We start from the raw sequence: 14,928 nt of genomic DNA, 5'->3' as shown, positions 1-14,928 counted from the left end.
ATATAGAGTGTAGGGTGTAAAGTGTAGAGTGTAGGGTATAGAGTGTAGGGTATAGAGTGTAGGGTATAGAGTGTAGTAATACAGTGTATGGTATAGAGTGTAGGGTATAGAGTGTAGAGTGTAGGGTATAGAGTGTAGGGTATAGAGTGTGGGGTATAGAGTGTATGGTATAGATTGTAGGGTATAGGGTATAGAGTGTATGGTGTAGAGTGTAAGGTATAGAGTGTATAGTGTAGGGTATAGAGTGTAGGTTATAGAGTGTAGGGTATAGAGTGTAGAGTGTAGGGTATAGAGTGTATGGTATAGAGTGTAGGGTGTAGAGTGTAGGGTATAGAGTGTAGGGTATAGAGTGTAGTGTATAGAGTGTAGTGTATAGAGTGTAGGGTATAGAGTGTAGGGTATAGAGTGTAGAGTGTAGGGTATAGAGTGTATGCTGTAGAGTGTATGGTGTAGAGTGTATGGTATAGAGTGTAGGGTATAGAGTGTAGAGTGTACGGTATAGAGTGTAGGGTATAGAGTGTAGGGTATAGAGTGTATGTTATAGGGTATAGAGTGTAGAGTCTAGGGTATAGAGTTTAGAGTGTAGGGTATAGAGTGTAGGGTATAGAGTGTAAGGTATAGAGTGTAGGGTGTAGAGTGTAGGGTATAGAGTGTAGGGTATAGAGTGTATGGTATAGAGTGTAGGGTATAGAGTGTAGAGTGTAGGGTATAGAGTGTAGGGTATAGAGTGTAGAGTGTAGGGTATAGAGTGTAGGGTATAGAGTGTAGGGTGTAGAGTGTAGGGATTAGAGTGTAGGGTATAGAGTGTAGAGTGTAGGCTTTAGAGTGTAGGGTATAGAGTGTAGAGTGTAGGGATTAGATTGTAGGGTATAGAGTGTAGGGTATAGAGTGTATGGTATAGAGTGTAGGGTATACAGTGTAGAGTGTATGGTATAGAGTGTAGTGTATAAAGTGTAGAGTGTAGGGTATAGAGTGTATGGTATAGAGTGTAGGGTGTAGAGTGTATGGTATAGAGTGTAGAGTGTAGGGTATAGAGTGTAGGGTATAGAGTGTGGGGTAAAGAGTGTAAAGTGTAGGGTATAGAGTGTAGGGTATAGAGTGTAGGGTATAGAGTGTAGAGTGTAGGGTATAGAGTGTAGGGTATAGAGTGTAGGGTATAGAGTGTAGGGTATAGAGTGTAGATTGTAGGGTATAGAGTGTAGGGTATAGAGTGTAGGGTATAGAGTGTAAGGTATAGAGTGTAGGGTATAGAGTGTAGAGTGTAGGGTATAGAGTGTAGGGTATAGAGTGTAGGGTATAGAGTGTAGGGTATAGAGTGTAGGGTAAAGAGTGTAGAGTGTAGGGTACAGAGTGCAGGGTGTAGAGGGTAGGGTATAGAGTGTAGAGTGTAGGGTGTAGAGTGTAGGGTATAGAGTGTAGGGTGTAGAGTGTATGGTGTAGGGTATAGAGTGTAGGGTATAGAGTGCAGGGTATAGAGTGTAGGGTGTAGAGTGTAGAGTGTAGGGTGTAGAGTGTAGGGTATAGAGTGTAGGGTATAGAGTGTAGGGTATAGAGTGTAGGGTGTAGGGATTAGAGTGTAGGGTGTAGAGTGTATGGTATAGAGTGTAGGGTATAGAGTGTAAGGGTATAGAGTGTAGGGTATAGAGTGTATGTTATAGAGTGTAGGGTATAGAGTGTAGAGTGTAGGGTATAGAGTTTAGAGTGTAGGGTATAGAGTGTAGGGTATAGAGTGTAGGGTATAGAGTGTAGGGTATAGGGTGCAGGGTATAGAGTGTAGGGTATAGAGTGTAGGGTAAAGAGTGTAGAGTGTAGGGTATAGAGTGTAGGGTACAGAGTGTAGGGTGTAGAGTGTAGGGTGTAGAGTGTAGGGTGTAGAGTGTAGCGTATAAAGTGTAGGGTATAGAGTGTAGGGTATAGAGTGTAGGGTATAGAGTGTAGGGTATAGAGTGTAGGGTGTAGAGTGTAGGGTGTAGGGTATAGAGTGTAGGGTATAGAGTGTAGGGTATAGAGTGTAGGGTGTAGAGTGTAGGGTGTAGAGTGTAGGGTATAGAGTGTAGGGAGTAGAGTGTAGGGTATAGAGTGTAGAGTGTAGGGTATAGAGTGTAGAGTGTAGGGAGTAGAGTGTAGAGTGTAGGGTATAGAGTGTAGAGTGTAGGGTGTAGGGTATAGAGTGTAGGGTATAGAGTGTAGGGTGTAGAGTGTAGGGTATAGAGTGTAAAGTGTAGGGTATAGAGTGTAGGGTATAGAGTGTAGGGTATAGAGTGTAGAGTGTAGGGTATAGAGTGTAGGGTATAGAGTGTAGGGTATAGAGTGTAGGGTATAGAGTGTAGAGTGTAGGGTATAGAGTGTAGGGTATAGAGTGTAGGGTAAAGAGTGTAGAGTGTAGGGTATAGAGTGTAGGGTACAGAGTGTAGGGTGTAGAGTGTAGGGTGTAGAGTGTAGGGTGTAGAGTGCAGCGTATAGAGTGTAGGGTATAGAGTGTAGGGTATAGAGTGTAGGGTATAGAGTGTAGGGTATAGAGTGTAGGGTGTAGAGTGTAGGGTGTAGAGTGTAGGGTATAGAGTGTAGGGTACAGAGTGTAGGGTATAGAGTGTAGGGTATAGAGTGTAGAGTGTAGGGTGTAGGGTATAGAGTGTAGGGTATAGAGTGTAGGGTGTAGAGTGTAGGGTATAGAGTGTAGAGTGTAGGGTATAGAGTGTAGGGTACAGAGTGCAGAGTGTAGGGTATAGAGTGTAGGGTATATAGTGTAGAGTGTAGGGTATAGAGTGTAAAGTGTAGGGTATAGAGTGTAGGGTATAGAGTGTAGAGTGTAGGGTATAGAGTGTAGGGTATAGAGTGTATTGTATAGAGTGTAGGGTTTAGAGTGTAGAGTGTAGGGTATAGAGTGTAGGGTATAGAGTGTAGGGTATAGAGTGTAGGGTATAGAGTGTAGAGTGTAGGGTATAGAGTGTAGGGTATAGAGTGTAGGGTATAGAGTGTAGGGTATAGAGTTTAGAGTGTAGGGTATAGAGTGTAGGGTATAGAGTGTAAGGTATAGAGTGTAGAGTGTAGGGTATAGAGTGTAGGGTATAGAGTGTAGGGTATAGAGTGTAGGGTAAAGAGTGTAGAGTGTAGGGTACAGAGTGCAGGGTGTAGAGGGTAGGGTATAGAGTGTAGAGTGTAGGGTGTAGATTGTAGGGTATAGAGTGTAGGGTGTAGAGTGTAGGGTGTAGGGTATAGAGTGTAGGGTATAGAGTGCAGGGTATAGAGTGTAGGGTGTAGAGTGTAGAGTGTAGGGTGTAGAGTGTAGGGTATAGAGTGTAGGGTATAGAGTGTAGGGTATAGAGTGTAGGGTGTAGGGATTAGAGTGTAGGGTGTAGAGTGTATGGTATAGAGTGTAGGGTATAGAGTGTAGGGTATAGAGTGTAGGCTATAGAGTGTATGTTATAGAGTGTAGGGTATAGAGTGTAGAGTGTAGGGTATAGAGTTTAGAGTGTAGGGTATAGAGTGTAGGGTATAGAGTGTAGGGTATAGAGTGTAGGGTATAGAGTGTAGGGTATAGGGTGTAGGGTATAGAGTGTAGGGTATAGAGTGTAGGGTAAAGAGTGTAGAGTGTAGGGTATAGAGTGTAGGGTACAGAGTGTAGGGTGTAGAGTGTAGGGTGTAGAGTGTAGGGTGTAGAGTGTAGCGTATAGAGTGTAGGGTATAGAGTGTAGGGTATAGAGTGTAGGGTATAGAGTGTAGGGTGTAGAGTGTAGGGTGTAGAGTGTAGGGTATAGAGTGTAGGGTATAGAGTGTAGGGTATAGAGTGTAGGGTGTAGAGTGTAGGGTGTAGAGTGTAGGGTATAGAGTGTAGGGAGTAGAGTGTAGGGTATAGAGTGTAGAGTGTAGGGTATAGAGTGTAGACTGTAGGGAGTAGAGTGTAGAGTGTAGGGTATAGAGTGTAGAGTGTAGGGTGTAGGGTATAGAGTGTAGGGTATAGAGTGTAGGGTGTAGAGTGTAGGGTATAGAGTGTAGAGTGTAGGGTATAGAGTGTAGGGTGTAGGGTATAGAGTGTGGCGTATAGAGTATAGGGTGTAGAGTGTAGGGTATAGAGTGTAGGGTGTAGGGTATAGAGTGTAGAGTGTAGGGTATAGAGTGTAGGGTATAGAGTGTAGGGTATAGAGTGTAGGGTATAGAGTGTAGGGAATAGAGTGTAGGGTGTAAGGTGTAGAGTGTAGGGTATAGAGTGTAGGGTATATACTGTAGGGTATAGAGTGTAGGCTATAGAGTGTAGGGTATAGAGTGTAGAGTGTAGGGTATAGAGTGTAGGGTATAGAGTGTATGGTATAGAGTGTAGGGTATAGAGTGTAGAGTGTAGGGTATAGAGCTTAGGGTGTAGAGTGTAGGGTATAGAGTGTAGAGTTTAGGGTATAGAGTGTGGGGCATAGAGTGTATGGTATACAGTGTAGAGTGCAGGGTATAGAGTGTATAGTGTAGGGTATAGAGTGTAGGGTATAGAGTGTATGGTATAGAGTGTAGGGTATAAAGTTTAGAGTGTAGGGTATAGAGTGTAGGGTATAGAGTGTATGGTATAGAGTGTAGGGTATAGAGTGTAGGGTATAGAGTGTAGAGTGTAGGGATTAGAGTGTAGGGTATAGAGTGTAGAGTGTAGGGTATACAGTGTAGGGTATAGAGTGTAGAGTGTAGGGTATAGAGTGTAGGGTATAGAGTGTAGGGTGTAGGATATAGAGTGTAGGCTATAGAGTGTAGGCTATAGAGTGTAGGCTATAGAGTGTAGAGTATAGAGTGTAGGGTATAGAGTGTAGGGTATAGAATGTAGAGTGTAAAGTGTAGGGTATAGAGTGTAGTGTATAGAGTGTATGTTATAGAGTGTAGGGTATAGAGTGTATGGTATAGAGTGTAGGGTGTAGAGTGTAGGGTATAGAGTGTAGGGTATAGAGTGTAGGGTATAGAGTGTAGGGTATAGAGTGTAGGGTATACAGTGTATGGTATAGAGTGTAGGGTATAGAGTGTAGAGTGTAGGGTATAGAGTGTAGGGTATAGAGTGTAGGGTGTAGAGTGTAGGGTGTAGAGTGTATGGTATAGAGTGTAGGGTATAGAGTGTAGGGTATAGAGTGTAGAGTGTAGGGTATATAGTGTAGGGTATAGAGCTTAGGGTGTAGAGTGTAGGATATAGAGTGTAGAGTTTAGGGTATAGAGTGTGGGGCATAGAGTGTATGGTATACAGTGTAGAGTGTAGAGTGTAGGGTATAGAGTGTATAGTGTAGGGTATAGAGTGTAGGGTGTAGAGTGTAGGGTGTAGAGTGTAGGGTGTAGAGTGTAGGGTGTAGAGTGTATGGTATAGAGTGTAGGGTATAGAGTGTAGAGTTTAGGGTAGAGAGTGTGGGGCATAGAGTGTATGGTATACAGTGTAGAGTGTAGGGTATAGAGTGTATAGTGTAGGGTATAGAGTGTAGGGTATAGAGTGTATGGTATAGAGTGTAGGGTATAAAGTGTAGAGTGTAGGGTATAGAGTGTATGGTATAGAGTGTAGGGTATAAAGTGTAGAGTGTAGGGTATAGAGTGTAGGGTATAGAGTGTAGGGTATAGAGTGTAGGGTAAAGAGTGTAGAGTGTAGGGTACAGAGTGCAGGGTGTAGAGTGTAGGGTATAGAGTGTAGAGTGTAGGTTGTAGAGTGTAGGGTATAGAGTGTAGGGTATAGAGTGTAGGGTATAGAGTGTAGGGTATAAAGTGTAGGGTGTAGGGTATAGAGTCTCAACCAATCACAACAACCTGACAAAAGCCGGAATTAGGAAGATGGCAGATGAAGGCCAGGAGAGGTATGTCAGTGACTGGAAGAATGATATCATCAGCTCACAGAAACTGACCATGTACCGGAGCCTACAGAGAGACTACAGACTGGCCCCATATCTGGAGAAACTCCCGGACCCCAGAGACCGCCAGATCCTGAGCCGATATAGACTCAGCGCCCACAGTCTGGCCATCGAATGTGGCCGACACAGGCAGAGCTACAAGCCCAGGGAGGAAAGACTGTGCCAACACTGTGACCAGGAGGCCATAGAGGACGAAACCCACTTCCTGCTACACTGCTCCAAATACTCAGCAGTGAGGGACACTCACTTCAGGAGACTCTCACATCTCTTCCCAGACTTCATCACCATGAAGGAGGAAGAGAAAACATATATCTTGCTGGGAGAAGAAGAGAGAGCGGTGGAGATAGCAGCGCGGTATGTGAGCGAATGCCATAGACTGCGAGAAAGAGAACTATGATGCCATGGACTATAGCCCCCAACCTGGATCTGCCCCATCCACCTCCCCTATGCCATGGACTATAGCCCCCACAATGGACCTGCCCCATCCACCTCCCCTATGCCATGGACTATAGCCCCCAACCTGAACCTGCCCCATCCACCTCCCCTATGCCATGGACTATAGCCCCCAACCTGGATCTGCCCCATCCACCTCCCCTATGCCATGGACTATAGCCCCCAACCTGGATCTGCCCCATCCACCTCCCCCCACAGCTCCTACCCAACATCCCCTTAGTCCCTATCCCTATTGCCTCTATACACTTGCTTTGGCAAAACTGATGTGTATTTGGTCCTGCCAATAAAGCTTCTTTGAATCTTGAATCTTGAATGAGTGTAGGGTATAGAGTGCAGGTTGTAGAGTGTAGGGTATAGAGTGTATGGTATAGGGTGTAGGGTATAAAGTGTAGGGTATAGAGTGTAGGGTATAGAGTGTAGGGTATAGAGTGTAGGGTATAGAGTGTAGGCTATAGAGTGTAGAGTATATAGTGTAGAGTGTAGGGTATAGAGTGTAGGGTAAAGAGTGTAGGGTATAGAGTGTGGAGTATAGAGTGTAAGTATAGAATGTAGAGTGTAGAGTGTAGGGTGTAGAGTGCAAAGTGTAGGGTATAGAGTGTAAGATATAGAGTGTAGTGTATAGAGTGTATGTTATAGAGTGTAGGGTATAGGGTGTAGAGTTTAGGGTATAAAGTGTAGTGTATAGATTGTATGGTATAGAGTGTATGGTATAGAGTGTAGAGTGTAGGGTATAGAGTGTAGGGTATAGAGTGTAGGGCATAGAGTGTAGGGTGTAGAGTGTAGGGTATAGAGTGTAGGGTATAGAGTGTAGGTTATAGAGTGTAGCGTATAGAGCGTAGGGTGTAGGGTATAGAGTGTAGGGTATAGAGTGTAGGGTATAGAGTGTAGGGTATAGAGTGTATGGTATAGAGCTTAGGGTGTAGAGTGTAGGGTATAGAATGTAGAGTTTAGGGTAGAGAGTGTGGGGCATAGAGTGTATGGTATACAGTGTAGAGTGTAGGGTATAGAGTGTATAGTGTAGGGTATAGAGTGTATGGTATAGAGTGTATGGTATAGAGTGTAGGGTATAAAGTGTAGAGTGTAGGGTATAGAGTGTATGGTATAGAGTGTAGGGTATAAAGTGTAGAGTGTAGGGTATAGAGTGTAGGGTATACAGTGTATGGTATAGAGTGTAGGGTATAGAGTGTAGAGTGTAGGGTATAGAGTGTAGGGTATAGAGTGTAGGGTATAGAGTGTAGGGTATAGATTGTAGGGTATAGGGTATAGGGTATAGAGTGTATGGTGTAGAGTGTAGGGTATAGAGTGTAGGGTGTAGGGTGTAGAGTGTGGGGTGTAGAGTGGTGTAGAGTGTAGGATGTAGAGTGTATGGTATAGAGTGTAGGGTATAGAGTATAGCGTGTATGGTATAGAGTGTAGTGTATAGAGTGTAGGGTATAGGGTATAGAGTGTAGGGTATAGAGTGTAGGGTATAGATTTTAGAGTGTAGGGTATAGAGTGTAAGGTATAGAGTGTAGGGTAAAGAGTGTAGAGTGTAGGGTACAGAGTGCAGGGTGTAGAGTGTAGGGTATAGAGTGTAGAGTGTAGAGTGTAGGGTGTAGAGTGTAGGGTATAGAGTGTAGGGTATAGAGTGTAGGGTATAAAGTGTAGGGTGTAGGGTATAGAGTGTAGGGTATAGAGTGCAGGTTGTAGAGTGTAGGGTATAGAGTGTATGGTATAGTGTGTAGGGTATAGAGTGTAGGGTATAGAGTGTAGGGTATAGAGTGTAGGGTAAATTCATAGAGTGTAGGGTAAATTCATAGCCATGAGTCTGACCAGACGTGTCTGACCATCTTAGAAATTGCATTTTTAAATTGCAGTTTTTTAATTGCTATGAATTAGACTAGAATTCCATGGGGCATTTGAGCATTCATCACTGCTGTACTTTCATCATCCTCATCACCACCTGTATCCTCTAATCAAGCTGTTTTGTCTACCCACAGGTATGCTGCTGTCCATCTACTCTGCCTTTCCTGCAATGTGTGCTTATGTGAACTGCATATAATTCCCACCTGGTATGCTGCTGTCCATCTACTCTGCCTTTCCTGCAATGTGTGTTTATGTGAACTGCATATAATTCCCACCTGGTATGCTGCTGTCCATCTACTCTGCCTTTCCTGCAATGTGTGTTTATGTGAACTGCATATAATTCCCACCTGGTATGCTGCTGTCCATCTACTCTGCCTTTCCTGCAATGTGTGTTTATGTGAACTGCATATAATTCCCACCTGGTATGCTGCTGTCCATCTACTCTGCCTTTCCTGCAATGTGTGTTTATGTGAACTGCATATAATTCCCACCTGGTATGCTGCTGTCCATCTACTCTGCCTTTCCTGCAATGTGTGTTTATGTGAACTGCATATAATTCCCACCTGGTATGCTGCTGTCCATCTACTCTGCCTTTCCTGCAATGTGTGTTTATGTGAACTGCATATAATTCCCACCTGGTATGCTTTGCTTACCCATTGTTTTCTATCCATCCGTATTTCACTTCCCTTGCTTCTTGCTTGCATACCTGAGTGGCCATCTACCCCACCCCCTCTTTATGACCTGGCTTAACTGTGAACATGTGCTCTAGACACACACGCCCACATCCTCCCTCTCAGCTGTGAGCCCTTAGGTGCCCATAAATTCATAGCCATGAGTCTGACCAGACGTGTCTGACCATCTTAGAAATTGCATTTTTAAATTGCAGTTTTTTAATTGCTATGAATTAGACTAGAATTCCATGGGGCATTTGAGCATTCATCACTGCTGTACTTTCATCATCCTCATCACCACCTGTATCCTCTAATCAAGCTGTTTTGTCTACCCACAGGTATGCTGCTGTCCATCTACTCTGCCTTTCCTGCAATGTGTGTTTATGTGAACTGCATATAATTCCCACCTGGTATGCTTTGCTTACCCATTGTTTTCTATCCATCCGTATTTCACTTCCCTTGCTTCTTGCTTGCATACCTGAGTGGCCATCTACCCCACCCCCTCTTTATGACCTGGCTTAACTGTGAACATGTGCTCTAGACACACACGCCCACATCCTCCCTCTCAGCTGTGAGCCCTTAGGTGCCCATAAATTCATAGCCATGAGTCTGAGCAGACGTGTCTGACCATCTTAGAAATTGCATTTTTAAATTGCAGTTTTTTAATTGCTATGAATTAGACTAGAATTGGACTGGAATTGACTGGAAGGTAAAGGAATAGAAAACCACTATAATGTTTCGGTTTCTTTTCACATTCACCCCCATACTACTCTATTTCTTCCTATCTCCTGTAGTCCCTCCACCCAGTAAAGAACTAGTCATTTCTCCCTCCATCCTCCCCAGTCATCTCACCTCCTCCACAGAACTATTCCTCCACATACAATCCTTTCTCGCCAGGCACACACGGCCACATCATGACCTATCCAGCTCACACCTTCTAACGCTCTGTCTGCTGCTCCTCATTGCTGGCGACATATCCCCAAATCCTGGCCCTCCTCATCACATCCCCACACTCATTTCTAATCCCCTGCTACGATCCTCTACACGTCCTCGCAACCACAGTAACCTCATACCCATTCATCCTGCCCCCACTCCCCCAATTTCCCTATCTGGAGCACTATGGAACGCACGCTCTGTCTGCAATAAACTTCCATTTATCCATGACCTCTTTATCAATAACAAACTCTCCTTCCTCGGCATCACTGAAACCTGGCTCACCCCTTCTGACACAACCTCCCCTGCGGCACTCTCTTACGGTGGCTTCCACCTTTCTCACACACCCCGCCCCAGCAGCAAGCATGGCGGAGGAGTTGGTTTTCTCCTGTCAGATAACTGCTCCTTCACCCCAATCCCACTGCCACCCTCTGTTATCCTCCCTTCCTTTGAGGTGCACTCTGTGCGCATCTACTCCCCCTCCAACCTCCAACTGGCTGTCATCTACCGTCCCCCAGGGCCAGCCACCACCTTCTTCGACCACTTCACCACCTGGCTACTCCACTTCCTCGCCGCTGACATCCCCACTATCATCATGGGCGACTTCAACATCCCCATTGACACTTCCCTCTCAGCTGCCACTAAACTTCTATCTCTCACTTCCTCCTTTGGCCTCACTCAATGGTCTTCTACAGCCACCCACAAAGATGGTCACACACTGGACCTCATTCTCACCCGCCTCTGCTCCCTATCTAACCTCTCAAACTCACCTCTTCCTCTTTCTGACCACAACCTACTTACATTCTCTTCCCTTTCCACTCCTTGTCTACAACCCCCACCCCACAAACTCTCACACCCTCGCAGAAATCTTAAACACCTTGATCTTCACTCACTCTCTGAATCCCTCCTCCCTCTCACAGACATAAGCTCCCTACACAATGCGGATGATGCTGCCGCTCTATATAACACCACAATAGCTGCAGCTTTGGAATCTCTTGCCCCTCTCACACATACCAAAGCTCGCAAAATCAACAGACAACCCTGGCACACCAGCATGACAAAAGAACTGAGGCGAGCTTCCAGAGCTGCTGAGCGCAGATGGAAAAGATCCCACTCCATCGAGCACTTCATCGCATTCAAACAGTCCCTCACTGCTTTCAAAACCATGCTCGCCACAGCAAAACAAACCTACTTCTCATCTCTCATATCCTCCCTGTCTCACAACCCCAAACAGTTATTCAACACCTTCAACTCTCTCCTCCGTCCCCCAGCACCTCCTCCCTCCCCACTCATCTCAGCTGAAGACTTCGCCTCATTTTTCAAGCAGAAAATTGAGAACATCAGAGACAATTTTAGTAAACAACCCCCAGAACCCTTCCTCCCAACTACCCAGCCCTCCACCTCCAAAACCAACTTCTCCACCATTACAGAAGACGGACTCTCCACTCTACTCTCAAGATCGCATCTCACCACCTGTGCACTTGACCCACTCCCATCCCACTTCATCCCAAACCTCACCACAGTCTTCATCCCAACCCTAACCCATCTCTTTAACCTATCACTAACAACTGGCATTTTCCCCTCAAGCTTTAAACATGCCACAATCACACCTATCCTCAAAAAGCCCTCTCTTGACCCATCCTCTGTATCTAGCTATCGCCCTATATCACTTCTCCCCTTTGCCTCAAAACTACTGGAACAACATGTCCATATTGAACTGTCCTCCCATCTATCTTCCTGCTCCTTCTTCGACCGCTTTCAATCAGGCTTCCGGTCACACCACTCCACTGAAACTGCCCTAACTAAGGTCACCAATGACCTATTAACCGCCAAGAGCAAGCGACACTACTCTGTCCTCCTCCTCCTGGACCTGTCCTCTGCCTTTGACACAGTGGACCATTCCCTGCTGCTGCAGACCCTCTCATCCCTTGGCATCACAGAATTGGCCCTATCCTGGATCTCATCATACCTAACTGACCGTACATTCAGCGTCTCCCACTCACACACCACCTCCTCACCTCGCCCCCTATCTGTCGGAGTCCCGCATGGTTCAGTTCTAGGACCCCTGCTCTTCTCCATCTACACCTTTGGCCTGGGACAGCTCATAGAATCTCACGGCTTTCAGTATCATCTCTATGCTGACGACACACAGATCTACATCTCTGGACCAGATATCACCTCCCTACTAACCAGAATCCCTCAATGTCTGTCTGCTATTTCATCCTTCTTCTCCACTAGATTTCTAAAACTTAACATGGACAAAACAGAATTCATCATCTTTCCCCCATCTCACGCGATCTCTCCAACGAACCTATCCATTACAGTAAACGGCTGCCCACTCTCCCCAGTCCCACAAGCCCGCTGTCTTGGGGTAATCCTTGACACTGATCTCTCCTTTAAACCACATATCCAAACCCTTTCCACTTCCTGCCGCCTCCAACTCAAAAATATTTCACGGATCCGCACATTCCTAAACCAAGAATCTGCAAAAACCCTAGTCCATGCCCTCATCATCTCCCGCCTTGACTACTGTAACCTCCTGCTCTGTGGCCTCCCCTCTAACACTCTTGCACCCCTCCAATCTATTCTAAACTCTGCTGCCCGACTAATCCACCTGTCCCCCCGCTATTCCCCGGCCTCTCCCCTCTGTCAATCCCTGCACTGGCTCCCCATCACCCAGAGACTCCAGTACAAAAGCCTAACCATGACATATAAAGCCATCCACAACCTGTCTCCTCCATACATCTGTGACCTCGTCTCCCGGTACTTTCCTGCACGCAATCTCCGATCCTCACAAGATCTCCTTCTCTACTCCCCTATTATCTCCTCTTCCCACAATCGCATACAAGATTTCTCTCGTGCATCCCCCCTACTCTGGAATGCTCTACCACAACATATCAGACTCTCGCCTACCATCGAAACCTTCAAAAAGAACCTGAAGACCCACCTCTTCCGACAAGCCTACAACCTGCAGTAACCACCGATTGACCAAACCGCTGCACGGCCAGCTCTACCCTCACCTACTGTATCCTCACCCATCCCTTGTAGATTGTGAGCCCTCGCGGGCAGGGTCCTCTCTCCTCCTGTACCAGTTGTGACTTGTATTTTTCAAGATTATTGTACTTGTTTTATTATGTATACCCCTCCTCACATGTAAAGCGCCATGGAATAAATGGCGCTATAATAATAAATAATAATAATAATAATAATAATAATAGAATAGAGTGTAGGGTATAGAGTGTAGGCTATAGAGTGTAGAGTATATAGTGTAGAGTGTAGGGTATAGAGTGTAGGGTATAGAGTGTAGGGTATAGAGTGTGGAGTATAGAGTGTAGGGTATAGAATGTAGAGTGTAGAGTGTAGGGTGTAGAGTGCAAAGTGTAGGGTATAGAGTGTAAGATATAGAGTGTAGTGTATAGAGTGTATGTTATAGAGTGTAGGGTATAGAGTGTAGAGTTTAGGGTATAGAGTGCAGTGTATAGATTGTATGGTATAGAGTGTATGGTATAGAGTGTAGAGTGTAGGGTATAGAGTGTAGGGTATAGAGTGTAGGGCATAGAGTGTAGGGTGTAGAGTGTAGGGTATAGAGTGTAGGGTATAGAGTGTAGGTTATAGAGTGTAGCGTATAGAGCGTAGGGTGTAGGGTATAGAGTGTAGGGTATAGAGTGTAGGGTATAGAGTGTATGGTATAGAGCTTAGGGTGTAGAGTGTAGGGTATAGAATGTAGAGTTTAGGGTAGAGAGTGTGGGGCATAGAGTGTATGGTATACAGTGTAGAGTGTAGGGTATAGAGTGTATAGTGTAGGGTATAGAGTGTAGGGTATAGAGTGTATGGTATAGAGTGTAGGGTATAAAGTGTAGAGTGTAGGGTATAGAGTGTATGGTATAGAGTGTAGGGTATAAAGTGTAGAGTGTAGGGTATAGAGTGTATGGTATAGAGTTTAGGGTGTAGAGTGTAGGGTATAGAGTGTAGAGTTTAGGGTATAGAGTGTGGGGCATAGAGTGTATGGTATACAGTGTAGAGTGTAGAGTGTAGGGTATAGAGTGTAGCGTATAGAGCGTAGGGTGAAGGGTATAGAGTGTAGGGTATAGAGTGTAGAGTGTAGGGTATAGAGTGTAGGGTATAGAGCTTAGGGTGTAGAGTGTAGGGTATAGAGTGTAGAGTTTAGGGTATAGAGTGTGGGGCATAGAGTGTATGGTATACAGTGTAGAGTGTAGGGTATAGAGTGTATAGTGTAGGGTATAGAGTGTAGCGTATAGAGCGTAGGGTGTAGGGTATAGAGTGTAGGGTATAGAGTGTAGGGTATAGAGTGTAGGGTATAAAGTGTAGAGTGTATGGTATAGAGTGTAGGGTATAGAGTGTAAAGTGTAGGGTATAGAGTGTATGGTATAGAGTGTAGGGTGTAGAGTGTATGGTATAGAGTGTAGGGTATAGAGTGTAGAGTGTAGGGTATAGAGTGTAGGGTATAGAGTGTAGGCTATAGAGTGTAGGGTATAGAGTGTAGGGTATAGAGTGTAGGGTACAGAGTGTAGAGTGTAGGGTATAGAGTGTAGGGTACAGAGTGCAGGGTGTAGAGTGTAGGGTATAGAGTGTAGAGTGTAGGGTATAGAGTTTAGGGTATAGTGTGTAGGGTATATAGTGTAGAGTGTAGGGTATAGAGTGTAGAGTGTAGGGTATAGAGTGTAGGGTATAGAGTGTAGGGTATAGAGTGTAGGGTATAGAGTGTAGAGTGTAGGGTATAGAGTGTAGGGTGTAGAGTGTAGGGTATAGAGTGTAGGGTATAGAGTGTATGGTATAGAGTGTAGGGTATAAAGTGTAGAGTGTAGGGTATAGAGTGTATGGTATAGAGTGTAGGGTATAACGTGTAGAGTGTAGGGTATATAGTGTAAGGTATAGAGTGTAGGCTATAGAGTGTAGAGTTTAGAGTGTAGGGTATAGAATGTAGAGTGTAGGGTGTAGAGTGTAAAGTGTAGGGTATAGAGTGTAGGATATAGAGTGTAGAGTGTAGGGTATAGAGTGTAGGGTATACAGTGTATGGTATAGTGTGTAGGGTATAGAGTGTAGAGTGTAGGGTATAGAGTGTAGGGTATAGAGTGTAGGGTATAGATTGTAGGGTATAGGGTATAGGGTATAGAGTGTATGGTGTAGAGTGTAGGGTATAGAGTGTAGGG

Source organism: Ranitomeya imitator, chromosome 4 (assembly GCF_032444005.1).
Source record: "Ranitomeya imitator isolate aRanImi1 chromosome 4, aRanImi1.pri, whole genome shotgun sequence".
Classification (NCBI taxonomy): domain Eukaryota; kingdom Metazoa; phylum Chordata; class Amphibia; order Anura; family Dendrobatidae; genus Ranitomeya; species Ranitomeya imitator.
Note: the sequence above shows the minus strand (reverse complement) of the source record.